General features: G+C 42.6%; 1 protein-coding gene across 4 annotated transcripts in view; it reads left to right on the top strand.

Annotated features, from left to right (window-relative positions):
• Positions 1-10,376: 10,376 nt before the first annotated feature.
• The window catches only part of FREM1 (FRAS1 related extracellular matrix 1), a 130,329-nt gene continuing 115,846 nt past the window's right edge, over positions 10,377-24,859 (top strand). For 3 of the 4 annotated variants that reach the window (XM_069961974.1, XM_069961978.1, XM_069961979.1), the window contains exon 1: positions 10,377-10,678. The gene's annotated coding sequence lies outside the window, so the exon portion shown is untranslated. Of the gene's footprint in view, positions 10,679-21,826; positions 21,888-24,859 lie in introns of those variants that run through there. The other variant, XM_069961975.1, reaches the window with a different exon arrangement.

The following is a 24,859-nucleotide window of genomic DNA, read 5'->3' as shown; positions in this document are numbered from 1 at the left end:
GTGTATTGAAACATGAATAAACTCTTCATGTTCTGTAGACCCAGTGTTGCGTGTTTGTTTGTTTCATGTAATTAGGACACCCTACTTTCTCATGCCTTTATGCCTTTGGGTCACTGCATCATTTTAAATAATTATGGCTATAATAAGAAAAAAAATTGCAACAGGATTTTTTTTACAGCCATAGTTTCTCTCACACTACTTGCCACAGCTCAGCACACACTTCTCTGTGCTGCCCCAGCAGGTGACTTGCTCTCTATCACCATAGCCAAACAAAAACACATCTCCACCAGCACTACTGAAATGCTTCAGAAATATAGAGTCTGAAAATTGTGGCTACACTAATTCCCAAAAATACAAACAAAAGGAAGAAACATTCCGATAGCATGGTCGCAGCAAAATAGCAGCTCACATGTTTATTGTCACATCAGACACACTGCAACGTTTTGACCAACATGGAAATCAGTGTAGACCGAAACGTTGCAGTTTGTTGCCTGTACCAATACAGATGTCACTTGCTGTTTGCAACTTGACAGATCCTGTCAGGATCCTTCTCTTTTTTTAGCTTTCACACCACTGCGTCAGTGGTGGCTCATCACAAGGGGATGGCCACCAATAATAGTCACAAAGCAGGTTCCCCAAGCTAACTCCTTTGCCTGTACTGTTTTGGTATCCACAAATACGGACAGAATGCGGCCCTATTTATTTTTATGGCCCCATGAACACATCCGTATGTGTTACAGATCTTTGTTGGGGCCATGATCCATGCAGCAAAAAAATAAATAAAAAAAATATAGGCAAGCCATTGTGTGGCCTGTAGTTGTGGCACAGATCACCAATTGTCAATGAAGGGGTCCATTTAAATGTGGACAGTTGTGGACAGTCATTAGTTGCCTGTTTAAAGTGTTGTGGACAACATGGGAAGCCAGGACAGAGCCGAACTGGCATGAGGTCCCTGCCTCTCTTTTGGACGACCTGCTTCATGTAGGAATTCCAATGTTTTTATATTTTGACACTTCAAGACCTCTGCAAATCTAAAATGGTGCCTGGTAAATATCCTAGTAAAAGGGAGGGTCTTCTTTAATTCTAGGGCCTTTGAGTCAAAAAGCCTGTGTTTGAGTTAAATAGTCATTACAACCAATGTTGCTATAGTTCCTGTAAAGCACCCAAATTGTGAAATTAATTCTGACATTCTGTTTTGAATACTTTGAGGGCTACCATTTTGAAATGACATGATTTATGGATTTCAAATTTTGAAATTTGTAAATTTTCCAAACTCTTTGGAATTTACCCAACTGTATAAAAACACTCTAAGGCTAGGGCTACCAAACTATTTGTGCCATGTGACTTGATGTTATGTAATTTTATTACAGTTGCGAGTGGACTTGCATTGAGAACATGTGTGACCTGCAACCAGAAATCATGTCACGGTTGTACCATGTTGCATGTTGCATGTTACCATTCCGTTGCACATGCAACATGCCATGTCGAATAGGATATTGCAATCTTTGTATTGCCCCTGTAGCCCTACCCTGGACCGTGCTTAATACCAAATGGCTATTTCCTATAAACGCTTATCGTGGTAAATACTTGAAATCAAAGTATTTTAGGAGTGATACCTTTATTGGCCAACAAAAAATTGTTAGAGCTGTGAGCTTTCGGGATTCACAAGATCCCTTCGTCAGACAAGTTCACAAATGAATGACTTACAGAAACAGCAAAACATTTTAGGGATGTTACAAGCAAGAAGGGAGAGACATCTGTGAATGGGGGAGGGGTATATACATCACATAGATAAGCCAGGGCAATAAAAAGGACTTGTTGTGAATTAAAGGTTATTTAGAAGTCCAAGATTGTTGGCCAGTTCAGTCTTATCTGTGGAGTGTGTCCATGTAGTGGGTCATAAATTCAGGTGCCAGGTTTAATGCATGTGTTAATGACTGGAATGTTTTTATCAATTTGAATTCCCACACTTTCCTCTCTCTGTCACTCTGGAAGTGACCTTTGAGGACCATAACCCTTAAATCTGTTATTCTATGGTCCAGTCCTGAGAAATGTTGGCCTACAGGGGTGTTGAGACTTCTTTTTATTGTATGTCTATCTAAGTTCATTCTAGTTTGTAGTTTCTGTTTTGTTTCCCCAATGTAAATCCCTGTGGGGCATCGTGTACACTTTATCATGTAGACCACATTGGAGGATGGACATGGGAAAGCATTGGTGATTGTGTAGTCTCGCTGTGTGTTGGGGATGCGGATTGTGTTTGTTTGTAATATGTGGGGACATGTGCTGCATTTTCTGTTGTTGCAGGGGAAGGTGCCAGTCTCTGTTGTTGATGTCAGAGCGCTTTTTACAAGGAGGTTTCTTAAATTCGGGGGTTGTTTGAATGAAAGAAGAGGTAATTCTGGGGAAATCTCTTTCAGTCTGTTGTCCCTCTGGAATATTGGATGTAGTTCAGCAGCAATCTTTTTTAGGATCTTCATATTAGGGTTATAGGTGACCACCAATGGCACCCGGCTGTTCTCCTCCTTCTGCTTATATTCCAGGAGGCTTTGTCTTGGAATTCTTTTGGCTCTGTAGATCTGTTCATCAATGGTTATTGGATGGTAGCCTTGTTTTAGGAATGTCTCTCTTAAAGATGATAGGTGGTGTTCTCTATCTTTATCATCAGAACAAATCCTAATGTATCTGAGGGCTTGGCTATAGATGATGGACTTTTTTGTGTGGTTTGGATGAAAGCTGTTCCATTTTAAGTATGCTGGGTGGCCTGTAGGTTTTTTGTAGATTGATGTTTGTATGGTGTTGTTCTCTATAGATATGGTTTTGTCCATGAAATGGATTTTGGATTTGGAGTAGCCGAGTGTGAGTTTGATGATGGGATGGAAATTATTAAAGTTGCTGTGAAAGGTAAGCAGTTCCTCTTCCGATGCTGTCCAAATTATGAGTAAATCATCAATGTACCGGAAATATGCTAGAGGTTTGATCATACAAGTATTTAGGAACTCCTCCTCCAATTTGGCCATGAAGAGATTGGCATATTGAGGAGACATTTTGCTTCCCATAGCACTTCCCATACATTGCAGATATTGTTGGCCAATAAAAGTATCACTCCTAAAATACTTTGATTTCAAGTATTTACCACAATATGGATTTTTTTTGGCTAACACGGTACCATACTATACATTTTTTTTTTATAACTATAAACGCTCATAAAAGAGATGTTTGCATGATTGAGAAGGGGATATGAATATGGTTGTACATATGTGGTGCACACACTCACAAACAAGTGAATGCGCTATATACATATGCACAATTTGTCTCTATTGTCTAACAATATCGCATACCCAAATTATTAACCTTGAAAGCCAGACTTGCACAGAAATTTGTGCTTAGTTATTCAAGGTACATACTGTACATGTCTTTCCTTTTATTCTCCAGAAATTACAGTCTGTACAGTTTAGTTCATGAACTCTTATTCAGTTTAGTTCATAAACGTTCTTATCTGTTTACATGTGTTAGAGGGATTGGCTCTGAAAGATGTCCCATACTTACAGTAATTATAGTTAACCCCTGTGCAATCCTTTGAGCTGGGTTTAGTTTTACAATGTTTCAGTATTATTTTACAGGCTTGTACCCCATAAGTGGTCGCCATTTTTACCTGTCCTGATTCAACTCATGAAGCTGACTCTGGTTGTGTCAGGACAGGGGAGGCAGGGAGAAGACACAACAGTGAGCCCTGATGCTGAACCCACCAACTGTCCCTACCTATTTGCCTCAATCGGCCCTAGGCGGCCGTGGACAACCATGAAGACGTTCCCTATACTGAGTATGAGAACACACAGAACAAGACAGATGGACAAACACAATATTGGATAGTCAAACAGGCAGGGTCAAAACCAAACAGGCAGCGCAGTAAAAAACAAATAGCAGACGGATAGTCAAAGGTCAAAGCCAGAGGTCAGGTAACACAGACGCGCAAGGAGAGGGAGTAAGGATGGGGAATGCAGGAATAGAGAAGGGGAAGCTGGGATCAGGGTGTTAATCTAATAGCCAGTGCTGGGACTCTGCCTCAGCTTTGTTTTATGCTGACCAAGAGCCCGGTCCGGATCCCCATTAGACCAGCGCTCTGATCTTCCAGGTTGCAGACAGGCAGAGGAACCCGTCAATCACACAGACAACACAGCTACATAATCAAGTTCAGCAGCTTCTCAGCTTAACTCCTGCATTGTCGGAAGCTGAGAAGCAATCGGGTGTGGCATACAAAAGCAAACACCAGTGCCAGTTCACACCAGGCTACTGCACATTCCTGACAGGTTGGCTATAGGCTGTCTCATACCTTTCCAATAAAAATGAATATCTCAGTCTGGTAAATTAAAATATAGTCACATTAAAGGGAATGCCCATCTAATAGTCCATCTGGGCTGTTTGCTGCCGCTGAAGGTGATCACTAAGCCAAACAGATGAAAAAGCTTTATGACCAGTGGCACAGTGGACCTTCTAAATAAAGGTATGGCTGCACTTCCCATCCCTTCCCCTCTAAAACTCTGAGCAGGTTGGATGGATGTACCATAGATTCACTAAAAGGCTAGACCCTCTTTAAGGGTAACTATCATTTTAGCCTGGAGCATGATCCCGTTCTAAAAAATCTGACAACTCTGTTCTCCGCTTAAAAGTCCAGAGACAACAACAAATATAAAGCACTGGGTGAACTGGGTCAAATACTACCAGGTTCTACTCCCGACCACAATATTACTCCAATACAAAAGGGACAAGAAACAGACAAAACTTCATAGTAATCTTTTATCTCCTTAGATTCATATATATAACAATGACAATCTCAAAAATCATCAGAAATGGAACTTGGCCTGCTGCCACTACTCCTGTTACATGGAGCGAAGGCAGCAGATCGATGCTGTCTAGATTGTTAATGTTTCAACATGTTAAAAGACAACAATCAGCCAACATTGTGCATGTTGGCTGATCGTTGTCTTCTATTACACGAAATGATAATCGGCCTTCGTGTAATAGGGCCTTTAGGAGTAGCCTAAACTAGTGACAGAGAAGCTGAACAGAATGATGTATCACTTACATTGTTCTGTGCAGCTGATCTAGAGATATCCTTCTCAATAACATGGACAATAAGTAGTCCTCTCCATTGTGTGCATGCAGGGCCGCCGATAGGGCAGTACAAGTGGTACTGCCGTATGGGGCCCAGACCCTAAGAGACATGGGGGGGGGCCCGCCGGCCGCTGCCCCCCGTCCGCTACGCTAGGGGGGCCCGCACGGCTCCCCTTGCCACTTGTTTTTGAGCATCCCGAGAAGCTGAGGCCGCGCAGCTTCTCGGGATGCACTGATCGCTTCGATGTTCCGCCCGCACAGTGAGCGGACGGAACATTAAAGCGATCAGAATACAGGAGCAGGACCTGTCAGCGTCCTGCTCCTGTATTCCCTCCCATAGGCTGCCGGCACTTCATACCAGCAGCCTATGGGAGGCCGGGCCGTGACCTCTCCGGCAGGCGTGATGATGTGACGTCATCACGCCTGCCGGAAGTCCCGTCCCTGCGGCTCGCAAGATGGAGCCCGAAGAGGAGGAAGAGTTGCTGCCTGCAGCCACAGCGCGGATTAGGTGAGTAGGATGTTTGTTATTTTAGGGGCACCTCTGGGGGCATTATTAGCTCATGGGAGGCACCTCTGGGGGCATTATTAGTGTATGGGGGCACCTCTGGGGGCATTATTAGTGTATGGAGGCACCTCTGGGGGCATTATTAGTTCATGGGGGGCACCTCTGGGGGCATTATTAGTGTATAGGGGCACCTCTGGGGACATTATTAGTGTATGGGGCACCTCTGGGGGCATTATTAGTATATGGGGGCACCTCTGGGGGCATTATGAGTGTATGGGGCACCTCTGGGGGCATTATTAGTGTATGGGGGCACCTCTGGGGGCATTATTAGTATATGGGGGCACCTCTGGGGGCATTATTAGTGTATGGGGGCACCTCTGAGGGCATTTTTAGTTCATGGGGGCACCTCTGGGGGCATTATTAGTATATGGGGGCACCTCTGGGGGCATTATTAGCTCATGGGGGCACCTCTGGGGGCATTATTAGTATATGGGGGCACCTCTGGGGGCATTATTAGTTCATGGGGGCACCTCTGGGGGCATTAACTCATGGGGGCCTCTCTGGGGGCATTATTAATGTATGGGGGCACCTCTGGGGGCATTATTAGCTCATGGGGGCACCTCTGGGGGCATTATTAGTTCATGGGGGCCACCTCTGGGGGCATTATTAGTTCATGGGGGCACCTCTGGGGGCATTATTAGCTCATGGAGGTACCTCTGGGGGCATTATTAGTTCATGGGGGCCACCTCTAGGGGCATTATTAGCTCATGGGGGCACAGCAGGGAATCCTACATACAGGGGGCACAGCAGGGGATCCTACATACAGGGGGCATCCCACATTCCTACTCGCTTTACTGCACATAACACCAAACAGCGCAGTTACTATGGGAGCCTACAGGGGGGAGAAAGGAAAGGAAGCTGCTAGAAATGCGCGGAGCCTAAATTGTTTGTCTCGCAGGTTCTGAAGAGATGAAACATATCTGGAAGGAATCATCATGGAGGTCTGGGCTGGATGGAGAGGAAAAGGGAAAGTGACGCCTCAGATCAAAGAAGACGTCATCTGTCACTGTATGACACTTTTCTTATTTTGTAGAACATCATTTAGTAGGGGCGCCCCGAGGTGACAGCTACTACATTATCTGTACTCAGAGATATCACTGTGTTATCTGTGCTGTTGCATAGGACTGCAGGTGACAGCTACTACATTATCTGTACTCAGAGATATCGCTGTGTTATCTGTGGTGTTACATAGAACTGCAGGTGACATCTACATTATCTGTACTCAGAGATATCACTGTGTTATCTGTGGTGTTACATAGGACTGCAGGTGACTACTACATTATCTGTACTCAGAGGGATATCACTGTGTTATCTGTGCTGTTACATAGGACTGCAGGTGACATCTACTACATGATCTATACTCAGAGATATCACTGTGTTATCTGTGCTGTTACATAGGACTGCAGGTGAAATCTACTACATTATATGTACTCAGAGATACCACTGTGTTATGTGGTGTTACATAGGACTGCAGGTGATATCAGGTTATTTCTCCAAGGTTGCAGAAGTTCAAACTTCATCGTGCCCTGCTGACAGTTTATTATGGGAGTTGTAGTTTTGCAGCATGTGGCTCTTGCACTACAACCCCCATCGTTTCCAACTGGCAGTTTATGATGAGAGTTGTAGCTTTTCAGCTGGAGAGTCAAAGATTGGAATACAATGATTAGACAATGACACAGTACAGTCCATTAATTATAGGGGGCAGTAGTGCAGTACATGAGGTAGAGGCAGTGACAGTGCATTAGAACATGGTGGCACATTAGAGTAATTGGATATAAAGTTAGATATGACTTTGCCTGATCGGGTGAGATGGGGGGGGGCCCCAAGCTAACATTTTGCACCAGGGCCCATCAGCCTTTAGCTACGCCCCTGGGTACAGCTGTCAGGGACCCGAGCTCAAACAAGGATCCAGGGGGGCCCGGCCATCCAGCCTCCCTGCATGCAGGCTACTGACAGCTGTACCGCACAGGCAGGAAGCAGTAGAGACACAGGGCCCCCTCCCCCGCCCCTCACTATCTCCTCTTCCTGCTTTCACTTGTGCTGGGATGTCGGAGAAGGAGGGGGAGGGGGTGTGTCTGTGTGTTTATATATACATGTGTGCTGGTGTCTCTGTGTGTGTATACATGTGTGCTGGTGTCTGTATACATGTGTGCTGGTGTCTGTGTGTGAGATCAATTCTAGAGAACTGGCTCATATACCCCATTTTCCCCAGTGGCTTAAAATGTAACCTCTGTTATACAGTTATAAAATTGTAGAACCTAAATGTGAACAAGGTGCAATTCAAATAGACACTTACTTGTATAGCTGTCTCTTGTGCTCTGTATGCAGTGCATTATATTCACCCTTGCAACGTACAATTTATAGCGTGTCTACAAGCCCAGCGGGGCTCATTATGATGGAGACTAAAACTTATACAAGAGTGGGGTAGGGGTTCCCCTGTATTCAGAATGCTGTTGAGTACCAGGCAATGCCCCGTCTGGGATTATTGAATTTTGAGGGTCTATGCAGAGCAGGATAAAGAAACTTCTGCTGCACAAACAGGATCTCCTAGAAAGCGTTCTCACCGCTATGTATTCGCTATCACTGGCTTGGGTGAGCTAAACTAGTCTGCCTGGGGGGGGGGTGTGATTTGTAAATTCAATAATCCCAGACGGGGCATTGCCTAGCACTCAACAGCATTCTGAATACAGGGGAACCACTACCCCACTCTTGTATAAGTTTTAGTCTCCATCATAATGAGCCCCGCTGGGCTTGTAGACACGCTATAAATTGTACGTTGCAAGGGTGAATATAATGCACTGCATACAGAGCACAAGAGGCAGCTATACAAGTAAGTGTCTGTATGGTGACATTTAAATTGCACCTTGTTCACATTTAGTTTCTACAATTTTATAACTGTATAACAGAGGTTACATTTTAAGCCACCGGGGAAAATGGGGTATATGAGCCAGTTCTCTAGAATTGATCTGAACCAAATTATACCTCCCAGCAAGGCGTGGGTCGAACACACAATTTTATTTTTATTAATGTGGGGGGCCCAGACACTTTGGTTGTATGGGGCCCCGAAATTCCTGATGGCGTCCCTGTGTGCATGAGCCCAGTAGTCCTCATTATTCATAAGAAGCAGAAAACTACGCCCACCAGCTGCTGATTGGCAGTTATCTATCCACGCAGACACCAAAACATTGGGCCCCAAAATGGGGTAAACCAATACAGGGCACCTATCACCAAAACAGTCACCGCCTAAGACTAAAAAGAATACCTTAAAAAAATAAATAAAACACATGCAGATCAAATTGTAAACCATTTAGTACTTTATTTATATCACAAGGGCAGTTTATTTATATCACAAAGGGCAGTTTATTTATATCACAAAGGGCAGTTTCGAAACATGCATTGAGGGGCTTTCTTTGGGAGCCACCTTCCTCTGGTACAGTATGTCATAATGTCAGTGTGTCTTGTACTTTATTTTTTACCTCACTTATGTTGCCTGTGCCTATGCTGCATAATTTTATATGCTTTTTTGCATGTCCATGACTTTATCTCTTTTGGCTGCCCTGTATGGGCTAGCTGGAATACTAACTTTTTGCTTTATGTTGCACAGGCTTAGTGGGTAATGTACAATGGATGGGCATGTTGACATCTTCACTTAAACAGGAAACCTGGGTTTAGCTGTTATAGCTGCTATAGTCAAGTACTGTATGCACTGGCACTTTGATTTATCACAGATGCATAAACCCAGTAAGGATCTTTTGTATTATTTGATATATAAAGTTTTGTAATATTTGATACAGGTACCGAGGGATTTTGGACCTTTTTCTCTCTATTTGTCTGGTCTATCTCCTCCATGTGTTTTTTTTAATATACTCATTATATAAATAAAGTACTATATGGTTTACAATTTGATCTGTATGTGTTATATAATTTTTTTTGTTATCTCTCAATGCTGTGTATAGGCAGTCAACTGTCAATCAGCAGCTGGAGGGCGTGGCAAGAATCCTATTCTCCTGTATATTAGGAGAACTGCTGAACAAAATGATGTAATAGGCCTATCTGTATGGTATTTCTGTCAATAGTTTATGCTGCCCTCATTTAAGGCAGTATATACCTAGTGACAGATTCTCTAGAAGTCTAGACAGTGTTTTTACTACTGGATAGCATGGCAGTGACATGTGGAAACAATGTCCCTTAGTCCTTCATTCCTCTTTCAAAAGGAATGTAACAAAACATTCTAAATATATTGAACAGTCATTGGAAAAAAATAGGTGGAAGGAACTAATGATGTGTTTGACCTCTTTGGTGCCCTAATGTGTTAAGTCGGCCCTACTAATAAGTTTTATTACAAACCCTTTCATATCCCTTCACATCCCATGATTATCACTTGTCTGTCTGTAATTATGGGCTGTCTTTCTAATGTGTCCAGCCTTGTCTGCCATTCCAGGCAACTCTGTGACATAAACTTTCAGCAAGAAACTGAACTATCCATCTTCCATGCTTCAGCACAGGGCACAGTTAATCTTTCATCTTCACATCCTCTGCTTGGATTCCACAGAGGTGAGGTTGTGATAACCCCGGTGTATAGGATGCTGAACCCCTGTAGCATGGGAATCTGCAAAATCTAAGCACACAAAAGTGGGAGTGGGGTTTCCAGCTGTGTCATTTGAGGAGGGGAAGTAAACTTTACAGCTGGCAGCCTGATAAAGCCCAGATCTCATTAACAAGTGCTCTGTGGGGTCTCAGTATGCAGGAGGGAGTAAGAACTGGGGCAGGCTGCCAATGACTTCCCTGTTCTTAGTGTAAACATTTTATAACATTGTTATAAGTGCTCTTATCACAAGAATCCCAGGATTCCTCTTCCCTGGACTCTTACAACTATAATCACTTGCTTTAACCTGAGGCACGAAGAAGAAGATCAGCATAAAAGAAGCCTGCACACAGTGACACTACAAGAATTCTCTGTTTAAGTTTGGAGTTTTAGAGTCAACGTACAAAAGGTGAACTGTAAGTACTACTTGTATCACTAAGGAACTGCGCAAGTCTTCTTTCTGTTACTAGAGCGTTGTTTTATATACTGCAGGGGTTCTCAGCATTAAGGGACCGTCCTTATAGTATGCCTCAAAAGAAGTGAGTTTTAATTTTAATATTTTGATTTATTGCGCTACTTTATATTACATATTATATAACCTCTGTGATTTGGAGCAGTATAGATTTACTTTTTGCTCATACATAATGGCTTCATATTCCACGATTGTAATAACTGGGACCTGTTTAATAGTCACTTGTCTATTCATTTTATAGTTCTTGGCACTAACAAAGGTAACATAGTATAAAGGTTCCCTTATGTACAGTTATATTGACAGTATCTTGTAAGAAGAAAAGAAATGAGAAGTTTTTACAGTCATGAAACTATTACTAAAATCCCATTATTTTATTTGTGATACAAACACATATTTCTAGCAGGGAACAAAAGCAAGGTTTTATTATACTGTATTATCCTTTTCAACTATTTAACTGCTAAACGTTTCTTAATAGGAGTTGTTTCATTGTGACAGGTGCAAATATAATACACTATACAATTGTAAAATACCATTACCTTGGGTTTCTTCTAGTAGCAATGTTAGGGTAACATCTTACTATGAATATTCAGCCAGTTAGCACTCTGTTGTGCACTGAAATGGCTGCCTACAGATGAGTATTCTTACCTTCAGGAGAGACCTCTGGCTTGGCATATATCCCCAATCAGGTTTTAAGACTTCTAGTTGGAGTGAAACATTGGCTTGAAGGAAGAGCTACCATGAAAAGTTGATGTGAGAGAACCCATTTGCATAACTTTTCTTCCAATTTATATTCAGGGATTTCTTTTTATCATTTTTCTAACTTGAACAGCATATTTTCCCTCCTCTACTGCAATTGTTGCAAGAACAATCCGCACTTGTATTGTGACATTTGGAAACCAAAAAAAAAAGGCATATCACAATGTTACCAATTGGTGCTATATACTGGACATACAGTAATGGAGCATTCCGCTTCTGCTTTAAGCTTGCAGCTGCTTGGTTTTTGCTTGACCACAAATCTTACCCGCCATAAGGAGCATGACAGGTGGTCTATTTCAGCATAGCACATTGTGAACCATTCTTGCCAGCTTCCTGTTAAAATATGGTCTGGAAGTCCTTATCTAGGAGAAAGAGATATGCAGCCAACAGATACACTTGGTGCTGCTCACACCAATCAGCCATAATCAGCAAGAAGTGTCTCTTAAATCTCCAAAATGACAGGTCTAGCAGGGTGTTTCCAGTATTCAATGGTTAGTATTGACCAAATTTGGTCCTAATAAGGACAGATGAAGGCTAGCCAGTCTGGTCTCATCCCACAGAAGAGCCCCTGTGGCACAAATTGCTAAAAAAGCAAATCCAGGCTATAATCGAGCAGTATCAGTATGCACAATGGTTTACAATTTGCTGTTTAAAGGGCAGCAGACTGGATACATTGATCATGCTGACCTATATCATCTACCACAAATCCCTACAATAACTGTGTGACCTTTAGAACTCGATTATGGAGCAATAAAAGAAAAAAATGCCTGGTCTGACAAATCACAATATATTTTAGACAATGGGGGAGATTTATCAAAGGGTGTAAAATTTAGACTGGTGCAAACTGGCCACAGCAGCCAACCACAGCTCAGCTTTCCTTTCACCAGAACTGGAAGCTGAGCTGTGATTGGTTGCTGTGGCCAGTTTGCACCAGTCTAAATTTTACACCCTTTGATAAATCTCCCCCAATGTCTTTTGGTGTTACTTGCTCACCAAAGAGATGGAATCAGGATTGACTATGGAAAGAAGCCATACTCAAGCTGCCAAAGCAATGTTCTGCTAGAACACTGTGTCCTGTCTTGTTGATGCTATCGTGACACATACCACCTACCTTAAAGGGGTAATGCTGTGTTTAACATTTATTACATAGTTACATAGTTACATAGTTAATACGGTTGAAAAAAGACACATGTCCATCAAGTTCAACCAAGGAGGGGATGGATACAGGGAAGGGGGAGGGGTGATAGGTTCTATACATATGCATTTATATTATTTTGCTCTAAGAACTTGTCTAGGCCGGTTTTGAAGCCCTCTACTGTTTTTGCTGTGACCAGATCCTGTGGTAGACTGTTCCACAGATTCACAGTTCTCATGGTAAAGAAGACTTGTCGCCTCCGGAGATTGAACCTTTTTTTCTCCAGGCGGAGGCAGTGCCCTCTTGTCCTTTGAGGGGGTTTTACCTGGAACATCTTTTCCCCATATCTCTTGTAGGGGCCATTTATATATTTAAATAAGTTAATCATATCTCCCCTTAAACGTCTCTTCTCCAGACTAAACAAATGTAATTCTTTTAATCTCTCTTCATAACTAAGATGCTCCATTCCCCTTATTAGTTTAGTTGCCCGTCTTTGTACCCTCTCCAGCTCTAGAACATCCTTTTTATGAATCGGGTTCCAAAACTGGACGGCATACTCCAGATGAGGCCGCACCAAAGCTTTATAAAGCGGTATTCACTAAATAACACACACTACAAAGTTATACAACTTTGTAATGTGTGTTATTTAAGTTAAAGGCCCCCTTCCCTGTGCCCCCCCCCCCACGCTGGAAGTGTGATGCATTATACTTACTCCATTGCTGTTGACCCCAGCTGTTGGCTAAAGCCGTCCCTTATGCCAGCCCCCCTCTGCCGCGTCATCAGCTGCTCAGCCGCGATTGGCTGAGCACAGTTATGCAGCTAAGCAGCTGATGACGCGACAGAGGGGGGGGCGGCATAAGTGATGGCTGGAGCGGTTCTGCCAACCTCTTAAAGATGACGTTGTCGACCCAAGATGGCGGCCGGGGTCGACAGCAATGGAGTTAGTATATTAGCCACACTTCCAGCGTGGGGGGGGGGGGGGGCGGCACGGGGAAGGGGGCCATTCACTTAAATAACACACATTACAAAGTTGTATAACTTTGTAATGTGTGTTATTTAGTGAGTAATTGTTAAACGCCGCACTACACCTGTTAAACTGATGCAGATCAAGCAGAGCTCCATGTGGCAATGTTATTTCAGCAGGATAGAGCATCTTCCTACATTGCTCAACCCGACATTTGTGAAATGTGCTGAAAAAATAAGTCTGGTTTATTGAACGCCCCCACTTTAAAGGGGAACTCCAGGTAGAGGTTAAAAAAATGAAACTTCTGCAGAAGCAAATAGCATTACTTACCTGTCTATCCTAGTTTTAAAACTACCAAAAAATCCATTTGTTTTGGGGGGTTTTGTTTCTGTATTGTGTTTCTGTACTTCCTGGTTGAGCAGTTCCCAGAATGTAATACTGGTTCCAGAATGCAATGCTTTCCCTCTGTGTTCACACATTGCAGTTTCATTGTGTTACTAAATTATTTGCCGTACTTTATCGTTTTATTGTGGTCCCACACAAACAGCACACTTTATTCTCTACCTGTAACACCACACAGCTGACAGTTACTACCTGTAACACCACACAGCACGCTGTATTTCCTACCTGTAACGCTGATATTGGAATACAGTAAAGAACTTTTTTAATTTAATTTTTTTATTCTTTTCATCTACAATCATGTATTATGATCAAGCATCTTTTATCTTTGAAGTTGAGCCCACAATAAGGAGTTTATCCAATACTACCTTCCATGGGATATACTGTTTATACCTTGTTTTTTCTCCAGGTGGCATTGGCAGTGTCGGCTCTGATATTCTCTGCCGTTTAGCATCATTTACTTGTGTTACTACATCATTTTTGTGAATACGCTGCAGTACTGCAATGTAACTCCAACATGTGTGAACACAGCCCTAATTTCACTGCAGACTTGCACAATTAGAGAAATCAGTGCAGCACCTGCTTCTGGCCGGTCAGAGATGGTGAATCACTCAGGGGATTGGGGGATCCAGCCAAGCCTCCTGTGACATCACGCCCTGCCCCCTGTCTGCATCATCAGCCTGCGCTCAGCAAACACATGCAATGTTAAACAGAGGCATGGAATCTTTGTTTCCTAAGGTGGGAGAGCAGTGGGAGCAGGAGACAATGTGGATTGGCACAGAGTCCATTTTTCTTTACTTCTTGGACTTCTATCAGCTACCAGTGAGGCTGAACCGCACAGATATGGTAGTACATTGTATAGACACATCTATTTAACTTTTATTGTACTTTTAATAGAAAAAATTGTATTGTATAAAATTGTATAAAAGATTGTAAGGATCCACTGCTAATGTTTTGGGTTCAGTTCTGTTGAGTCCTGTCCTCAGTGGGTCAGAGCTGTTTTGGTGACATAAGGGGAAGATATGCAATACTAAGTAGATGGTGTAATGTTGTAACGCCTGGAGTAGTGGATCCACTGGACCGTCACCAGCGATGGCACTAACCTCACCAGGGAGCGGAGTCTAAGGGGCCGCTGGTTTTCACCAGAGCCCGCCGCAAGGCGGGATGGACTTGCTGCGGCAGGCGACCCCCAGGTTGCTACCCCTGGCTTGGTTGCTAGCGACGGCAGGCGAGGCGTGGCAGGAGAAGTAGGCAGGAGAGGTGCTGGCAGAGGTCTGTAGACGTAACCACAGGTGACAGGCTGAACACAGGAGTAATGGAGTGACAGGGGAGCAGGAACCAGGAACAAGGACTAGGGACCAGGTAGCGGATAGGTATCAGGAACAAGGACTTGGGACCAGGTAGAGGATAGGAATCAGGAACAACAGGGGGCTGGGCCAAACACTATGGGAAGCATGTAGAGCATGGGTCTCAAACTCGCGGCCCTCCAGCTGTTGCAAAACTACAAGCTTTGGCTGTCCCAGGCATGATGGGAATTGTAGTTTTGCAACAGCTGGAGGGCCGCGAGTTTGAGACCCCTGATGTAGAGGCTCCAACACCTGTAGTGGGGCAGGGCTGGAACTTATAGGGGAGTGATTGACATGTGGAGCAATTAGGAGCACACTGCCCCTTTAAATCTGAGACAGCCGGCGCGCGCGCGCCCTAGGAGGCGGGGACGCGCACGCCGGCCGGCACAGTGAGAGACAGGAGCGGAGGAGAGGTGAGGCGCCCCCAGGGGCCGAACTAGCAGCAGCGCCGGGTCCCTGCACAAGGACCCCGGCGGCTGCATGGGGCAGGAGGAGGTCGCGGCGGCGGCCCGGAACGCCGCCGCGGCCGTGACAAATGTTATGGCTAAATGGTGTAGTATTCCAGTTAAAGTGGAGAGGTTGCAACCCAACTTGCCAGACCATTGTTCCCCACAATCAGGGCCGGTTTTAGGCAAAAATGTGTCCCTGGGCAAAATTACAGGTGGGGCCCAAATACTCTCAGCTTTAGTGAATTCAGAAGGCATTATTACTAGGGTCTGACTATGTCCTAAGTACTTTACTGTACATAATATCAAATAATAGTGCTGCTTTTGTTTGATATTCTGATATAATTTCATGAAATAGACATGGAATAATAAATAATATAGTATATGTCAAGCTTCCTATGCTACTCTGTCTGAAGACATCATAAAGCTCAGAAGGAGATGCTGAACTTATATGTAGCATATGTAATTTTCTATAACTAAAAGGAATCTATCAGCAAGTGCATCCTAACCTGCTGATAAGGCCTAATAGGGGATCTTACAAGGAGGAACCTACTATCTTTAACCACTTGGCTACACACATCATATATGTACAGTATGGGCTTTAAGCACGACACCGTAGTATGCAAGCATGCATTATAATACTGAGCAGAGCTTGCTTAATAGACAGTGAGTACAGACTGCTATTAGCAGCAAGTACTCACAGTAAATGATGGATAACAGTGATCATGCTGATCCACCTTTAAACTCTAAATGCTGTGATGTATAGCGATTGCAGCATTTAAATGTGTCAGTGACAGGTACACTGCCTGTCACTTCTTCAGCAAGAAAAGCACCTTCTCCTACTCCTGACTAAAGTCCTAGCAGGACTTGACTTTTAGCGACTTTTAAGACTCTCAGTGGGGACATGCAGGTTCCCTCAGGCATAGTGGCACGTCTGGTGGTTTAGAAATTCATGCTTATGTACACAGGAACAGCAGAAAGTTAAGAAGTAGTGGGCTCTGATCAGCAGCCAGACCCCTGAAAAAACACTCTCAGGAACAGGACCAGATTTGTGCAGTACCAATAACAAAGCTTAGACCATGAACTCCCTCAGGTTGAGAGGAATGGGGAGACTGAAGTAAGGCCCTGATAGGCAGTTTAATATCTTTCATCACTCACAATTTTACAGCAACATATGAAAAGTCATGTTTGAGCAGAATATCCCTTTAATAAAGGATAAGGTTGTGTCGCCTTACACAGAATACACTTTGTGGTTGTACCTTCAGTAGGGATGGGTTGTAGAGTGGTACCTCGGTATCTCAAACTGCTTGGAACTCAAACAGTATTTTCAAAGAAAGTTTGCTTTGGTTCTCAAACTCTTGCTCAGTTCTCAAACACTTTTCGTGCCCCCAGTCTTGAAGTACAGTAATACCGTGGTATTCAAACAAAAATTTACCTGGACGTAACGTTTAAAATTCAAACTTTGCTCGGTATCTGAACATTTTTGCGAGCGTGTATGGTGGGCTGTACCTGGTGAGTTTAGCACTGGTGAGGCTTCACATACAATACTGTACTGTATAAGACTGCTGGAGTGCATATACAGTACAGTAGTAGTACAGTCAGTGCGCCGCCATCTCCCATCCTTTACAGTACTGGGATGGGGGGACACTATACAGTAAAGGAAGAGTGAGGAGTTAGTGACTAATGTACTATAATTGCTGGTTTTGTTGAATGTTTCTTGTATATAGTGTACTGTACAGTATAGTGCTGTACTGTACTGTACTGTAGTAATTATACTGAGCACTTACCAATGTAATAAATGAGTATTGTAGGTAATTATTGGTGGGTGCCGGAACCAATTAAACACATTTACATTATTTCCTATGTGAAAACACTGCTCGGTTCTCAAACTGCTCAGTTCTCAAACACCTTTCCTGAACCAATTAAGTTCGAGAACCAAGGTGCCACTGTATACTCCTATAGCTGGCCTTGCATTCAACCTGTAATATGTGTTATGTAGTTGTGGCACCAGTCTCTTCTTATTTTAAAGCATTAGGTAAAATTAGATAACTAATTTGGAAATGGCTTCTGCTACACATCTTTTTATATATGGTGTCATCTTCATGGAATAATTTATCATGAATATATGTCCAATGTTTTAATTTCATTTTGGATCAATAGATAGTTACAAAAACCTCAGCTAAAAATCTTACATTTGTATTTTAAGAGCCTACATCCCTTAGCTGAATTGGCTGCTGGGAGTTATAGTAGGACCCACATGGAGCCTTTATGTGAGAACACATCATTTTTATCTATTTGCCATGCTGCTTGCTATTAGATTTCCTCTGTCACATTTTGTTACGTTTGGGAAGGTTGCGTTATCACATTGGTAAGACATGCAGGTTAGAACATATCCACCACTGTGTGTCTTTAATTATGATGTTTTTGGGATGGGCAAACAAAATAGTCACTTAAGAGCAGACAGTGGAAGGTTGTAAAACATGAAATCATTTGTTTTGTCTGCTTTAGTTATTATTGTGAAGCCTGGAGCATTGGCTCAAAGTGCTCTGAATGCTGGCTTGAAAGTTCGGAAATTATAGCTGTGTGATCTGTTTGATTTGTAGATAAATGCAGCAGCCATCTGACTAAAGCAATTATAGTGTGTACTGAGCACAATGGGGATATTCATGCTTCATTTACCATGGCAGATGTATGAATTTCAACATTTTATGGTTATTTGTGACTTGCAAGAAACTCACTATTTTGCTTTGGGAACTAGGATGATGGGTCGTATCTGGTTATCCTGAAAATCTCTAGATTATCACATTTATTGTGATACTTCCTGGAAAAGACAGTCTGTTTACAGACCATTTATTAGGGCCATTGACTCCATAAGAATGTCCTCCTTTACTCCAAGACCATCATGTTCCCATGGAATAAGTGAATGACATTAATACCATAGACATCAGTGTCGGACTGGGGTATCTGGGGCCCACCAATGAAGAACCAGTAAGAAACAACATGTCAGTCAGTCTTAGTGCAGGTTCTAAAGCTGTGGGCCCAATGAAGGATCCTCTGGTCCTCTGGTGGGCCAGTCCAACAGTGATAGACATCCAAACCCAGAACATACCCTGTCTTTTAAGCTCTTTATTTTGCTATTTTTCTAATGGTCTTGTAGTTTTTTAAGGATGAAGGCTTGCTTTATGATTGTTAGTGGGGGGTTTATGGATTCTCAGTTTATGCATTTAAGACTCCTGTTGGGAGATAAACTCCATGAAGCATTTTCTAGACTATACATATAAATATCTACATATAGCTTTTTATCCTCTAGATAGTTGGAAGCACCTATAAGCATCTGTTTGCAGTAGGTTAATGCTGTGTGTAATTCTCTGTTGCAGTTGAATCATTACATAGTTAATTTAGTAGATTTTTACGATGGTGGCAAGTGAGCGAAATCAAGAATGAAGAGTGGTAATCCCAAAGGAAGGGTAAATGCTGATGCTGACAAATTCAAGTCTCTTTCATAGGATGTAAGAGCTATATAGCTCACTCCTCCAGTATTCATAAACTATTAGCACTAGAAGGTGGCAGTTGTTTATATTGCATGTCCCATCATGTAGTCCATATGGAGAACCAATGGAGTGAAATCAAATGTGGAAAACATAAACCAAATGATTGCTTTATCTTTTAATTTCCTCTTAAAACATTCACCTAATGATTCCAGTTATGGTGGTCACACATGTTCAGTAGCTCAGTCCTATTCCCTGGATCCATTGTGGACAGGTGGCAGAATTGCTGTTATATTAGAGACCAGCAAATTGCACTAGAAGCAACTTCTTTGTGCTAGTACTGGGCCGATTGGCCCAGATGTTAAACAGTGTAAGTGTAACCTTAGACTACATTGTTTAAAAGGTACCTATCAATCCCCCACACACGCGGTAGGATACCTTGTCAAAACTTTTTTTTTTCTTTTTGCTCATAACATGCAAGCTCACCATCAGTGGTCATACAGCACCATATGTATTGTTTGTCTGGCATCCTCTGCCCCGCTCGCACTACTAGTGGTAGTAGCACAGTGAGAAGTGATAGCAATCCCTGCTCGCTGTGCAAAGGCTACCGCACACATTGATCATATCGGGCAGCCTCCCAACCGAGTACTGTATATAAAAGTATACAGTACACAGGGGAACTGGACCCAGGGCCATATTTACCACTAGGCACCCATGGTCCAGTGCCTAGGGCAGCACCTTGCAGGGGGGACAGCACCAGGGAGCAGGGGGAAGGAAACAACTTTTGTTTTTATTTTTTTAGGTCTTTAGTCTTTAGCTTTTTTAGTCTCCCACCTCCCGTTCAGACTTGCCAGTAAATCTGGTGTCCTTTCAAAGGGGGGTTTCTACATGTAGAGAAATGCATGTGGCCAAAACCACACTCCCATTTCTTCCCCAGTAGTCATGTGCTGTTACCAGGATTATTGGCCATACACCTATTGGTTGCCGCATGAGGGTCTGGTTTCGGCTGCTTGTGGTTACGTACAGAAATTAGAAGTTCATGATGCTAATTGGCGAGTGAAGATGGGGCGTCTTCAGGCTTTGTGCCTAGGGTGGCAGCAGCTGTTAATATGGCCCTGACTGGATCCTGCTCTGTATAGCATTGTGTGGCAGTCAACAGAAGTAAAAATCTGAATACAAAAATTATACTTTAATGTTACAAAGAAATATAACTTTATTAAAGCAATGTATTTAAAATATATGTTTATCCTTTGGAGTACCCCTTTTATGTTTCAGAGGAAGCGGTGTGTCCTTGGTCAGCTGACCTCCTGTGAACTACAGATGCCTCCCCTCCTCACCCCTCCCTACCCAGATCTGTATGATACAGCTGCTGCTCTGTCTATAGTAAACACCTCCTCTGAAGCCTTGTTCACACATTGCAGCCTATTGCAGCTTTATTTCTGTTTTTGCCATAGCAAAATGCAGTTAATATGTGTGAAAAATGCAATAAAACGTTAACACGTGACCACTGCCCAAACACTTTGAATTCTTATAAAACAGTTTTGTTGTGATTATGGGTCAAAACGCTTTCTACTCATGGCAATACTTCCCTTAAAAATGCACTCCAAATCAGAAAATGCATCAAAACGGCACATAAGTATGAATAATAATGTGAAAATGTGAAGCTTAACCCATTTATGTGTCTCAGTACTTCACCTGGCTGGACTCTAGCACCCGCAGCTTTATTAGCTAGTGAGACTTCACTCCCAGAGGATTCATGGGAAATCCTTTCTGTGATGGATACAATATTAATATGGCTAAAAAACAAAGCTAAAACAGGTAAGCAGAAGGCAAGAACAAGAACCTCTGAAATAATGTCTCATAATAGTATATGCTGTACTATATAGGCGAAATATTTTTTTTTCTCCCATGAATTCTTCTTTAAGACTGCCCTAGTTGTATCTCAGTGGCTCAGGTTGTTTGACAAATCTGTAACAGCAATATCTAATCAGTATCTAATATGAGTATCAATATATTACTGTATATGTACCAGCAATATCTAATCAGTATCTAATATCCGTACCAATATCTAATATGTACCAGCAATATCTAATCAGTATCTAATACCATTATCAGTATCAATATCTAATGTGTACCAGCAATATCTAATCAGTATCTAATATCAGTATCAATACATCAATGTATAATATGTACCAGCAATATCTAATCAGTATCTAATATCAGTACCCATCTATATCATAAAAATCAAAATCTGTCTGTCTGTCCTTCTGTCTGTCTGTCTGTCCTCTATAGACTTCCAAACGCCTGAACCGTTTGACCCCAAATTTGGCACACAGATACATTGGGTGCCCGGGAAGGTTATTGCGAAGGTCCCGTCCCTGCCAGATGTACAGGAGGGGAGGGGGAGGGGAAAGAGCGCCCCATAGAGATGAATGGGAAAATCTCCTCACTGCAAACACAGGTGATATAATTAGCTGCAGCAGACACGGCAGTTGGAGCCTTAGCAACCAATAGGATTACTGCTTTCATTTTCACAGGGAGCAATGGTTGCTAGGGAAGCTGCCTCACAACATCCACAGTAATAACTGGTAGACCCCCTACTCCATCTATACAGTACAGGTATATACAGGACCCCCTACTCCATCTATACAGTACATGTATATACAGGACCCCCTACTCCATCTATACAGTACATGTATATACAGGACCCCCTACTCCATCTATACAGTACATGTATATACAGGACCCCCTACTCCATCTATACAGTACATGTATATACAGGACCCCCTACTCCATCTATACAGGACATGTATATACAGGACCCCCTACTCCATCTATACAGTACAGGTATATACAGGACCCCCTACTCCATCTATACAGTACATGTATATACAGGACCCCCTACTCCATCTATACAGTACATGTATATACAGGGCCCCCTACTCCATCCATACAGTACATGTATATACAGGACCCCCTACTCCATCTATACAGTACATGTATATACAGGACCCCCTACTCCATCTATACAGTACATGTATATACAGGACCCCCTACTCCATCTATACAGTACATGTATATACAGGGCCCCCTACTCCATCTATACAGTACATGTATATACAGGGCCCCCTACTCCATCTATACAGTACATGTATATACAGGACCCCCTACTCCATCTATACAGTACATGTATATACAGGACCCCCTACTCCATCTATACAGTACATGTATATACAGGACCCCCTACTCCATCTATACAGTACATGTATATACAGGGCCCCCTACTCCATCTATACAGTACATGTATCCAGGACCCCCTACTCCATCTATACAGTACATGTATATACAGGGCCCCCTACTCCATCTATACAGTACATGTATCCAGGACCCCCTACTCCATCTATACAGTACATGTATATACAGGGCCCCCTACTCCATCTATACAGTACATGTATATACAGGGCCCCCTACTCCATCCATACAGTACATGTATACACAGGGCACAATAGGTATACCAAACTGTGCTGGATAACACTGTCATACCAGACCTGACCAATACCGCCATACTGTGAATGGATAACACCGCCACACCAGACCTGACCAATACCGCTATACTGTGCTGGATAACACTGTCATACCAGACCTGACCAATACCGCCATACTGTGACTGGATAACACTGCCATACCAGACCTGACCAATACCGCCATTCTGTGCTGGATAACACTGTCATACCAGACCTGACCAATACCGCCATACTGTGACTGGATAATACTGCCATACCAGACCTGACCAATACCGGCAAACTGACTGGGTAACACCGCCACACCAGACCTGACCAATACCGCCATACTGTGACTGGATAACACTATCATATCAGACCTGACCAATACTGCCATACTGTGACTGGATAACACCGCTATACCAGACCTGACCAATACCACCATACCGTGACTGGATAACACCGCCACACCAGACCTGACCAATACCACCATACTGTGACTGGATAACACCGCCATACCAGACATGACCGATACCGACACACTGTGACTGAATAACACTGCCCTACGGGTAAATACAACCCTGCAGGTATACAGGACACTACAGGTATACAGGACCCCAAAACTATACACTACAGGTGCACGGGACCTCCTCAAAACTATATACTACAGGTATACAGGACCCCAAACTTTACACTACAGGTATACAGGACCCCAAAACTATATACTACAGGTATACAGGACCTCCACCAACTATATACTTCAGGTATACAGGACCTCCACCAACTATATACTACAGGTATACAGGACCCCAAACTATACACTACAGGTATACAGGACCCCAAATATACTACAGGTATACAGGAACTCCACCAGCTATATACTACAGGTATATAGGACCCCAAACTATACACTACAGGTATACAGGACCCCAAATATACTACAGGTATACAGGAACTCCACTAGCTATATACTACAGGTATATAGGACCCCAAACTATACACTACAGGTATACAGGACCTCCACCAACTCTATACTATAGTTATACAGGACCCTCAAACTATTTACTACAGGTATACAGGACCCCCGAACTATATACTACAGGTATACAAGACCTTCACCAATTATACACTACAGGTATCCAGGACCCTCAAACTATAAACTACAGGTATACAAGACCTCCACCAACTATACATTACAGGTATACAGCACCAACTATATACTACAGGTATACAGGACCCCCGAACTATACAGTACAGGTATACAGGACCTTCACCAACTGTACACTGCAGGTATACAGGACCTCTCTCAACTATACACTACAGGTATGCAGCCCCCCCCCAAATACACACTACAGGTATACAGGAACCCCCCCAACTATACACTATAGATATACAGCCCCCCCAACTATGCACTACAGATATGCGAGATCCCTAAAAACTATACATTGTGGGTATACAGAACCCCTCCAACTATGCACTACAGGTATACACTAATTCCACTGATTAACTCAGATGAAACAATACCTTTAGCTTGGCCTCCTGGGCACCTTAGAACAAATCTAATTAACACACTGACACTTTATACCCGGGCAGCGCCGGGTACATTTTCTAGTATCTAATATGTACCAGCAATATCTAATCAGTATCTAATATCAGTATCAATATCTAATATGTACCAGCAATATCTAATCAGTATATCTAATCAATATATCAATGTATAATATGTACCAGCAATATCTAATCAGTATCTAATATCAGTACCAATATCTAATATGTACCAGCAATATCTAATCAGTATCTAATATCAGTATCAATATATCAATGTATAATATGTACCAGCAATATCTAATCGGTATCTAATATCAGTACCCATATCTAATATGTACCAGCAATATCTAATCAGTATCTAATATCAGTATCAATATCTAATATCAGTATCAATATATCAATGTATAATATGTACCAGCAATATCTAATCAGTATCTAATATCAGTACCCATATCTAATATGTACCAGCAATATCTAATCAGTATCTAATATCAGTATCAATATCTAATATGTACCAGCAATATCTAATCAGTATATCTAATC

Source organism: Dendropsophus ebraccatus, chromosome 3 (genome assembly GCF_027789765.1).
Source record: "Dendropsophus ebraccatus isolate aDenEbr1 chromosome 3, aDenEbr1.pat, whole genome shotgun sequence".
Lineage (NCBI taxonomy): Eukaryota > Metazoa > Chordata > Amphibia > Anura > Hylidae > Dendropsophus > Dendropsophus ebraccatus.
This window is presented reverse-complemented; position numbering and strand designations above follow the sequence as displayed.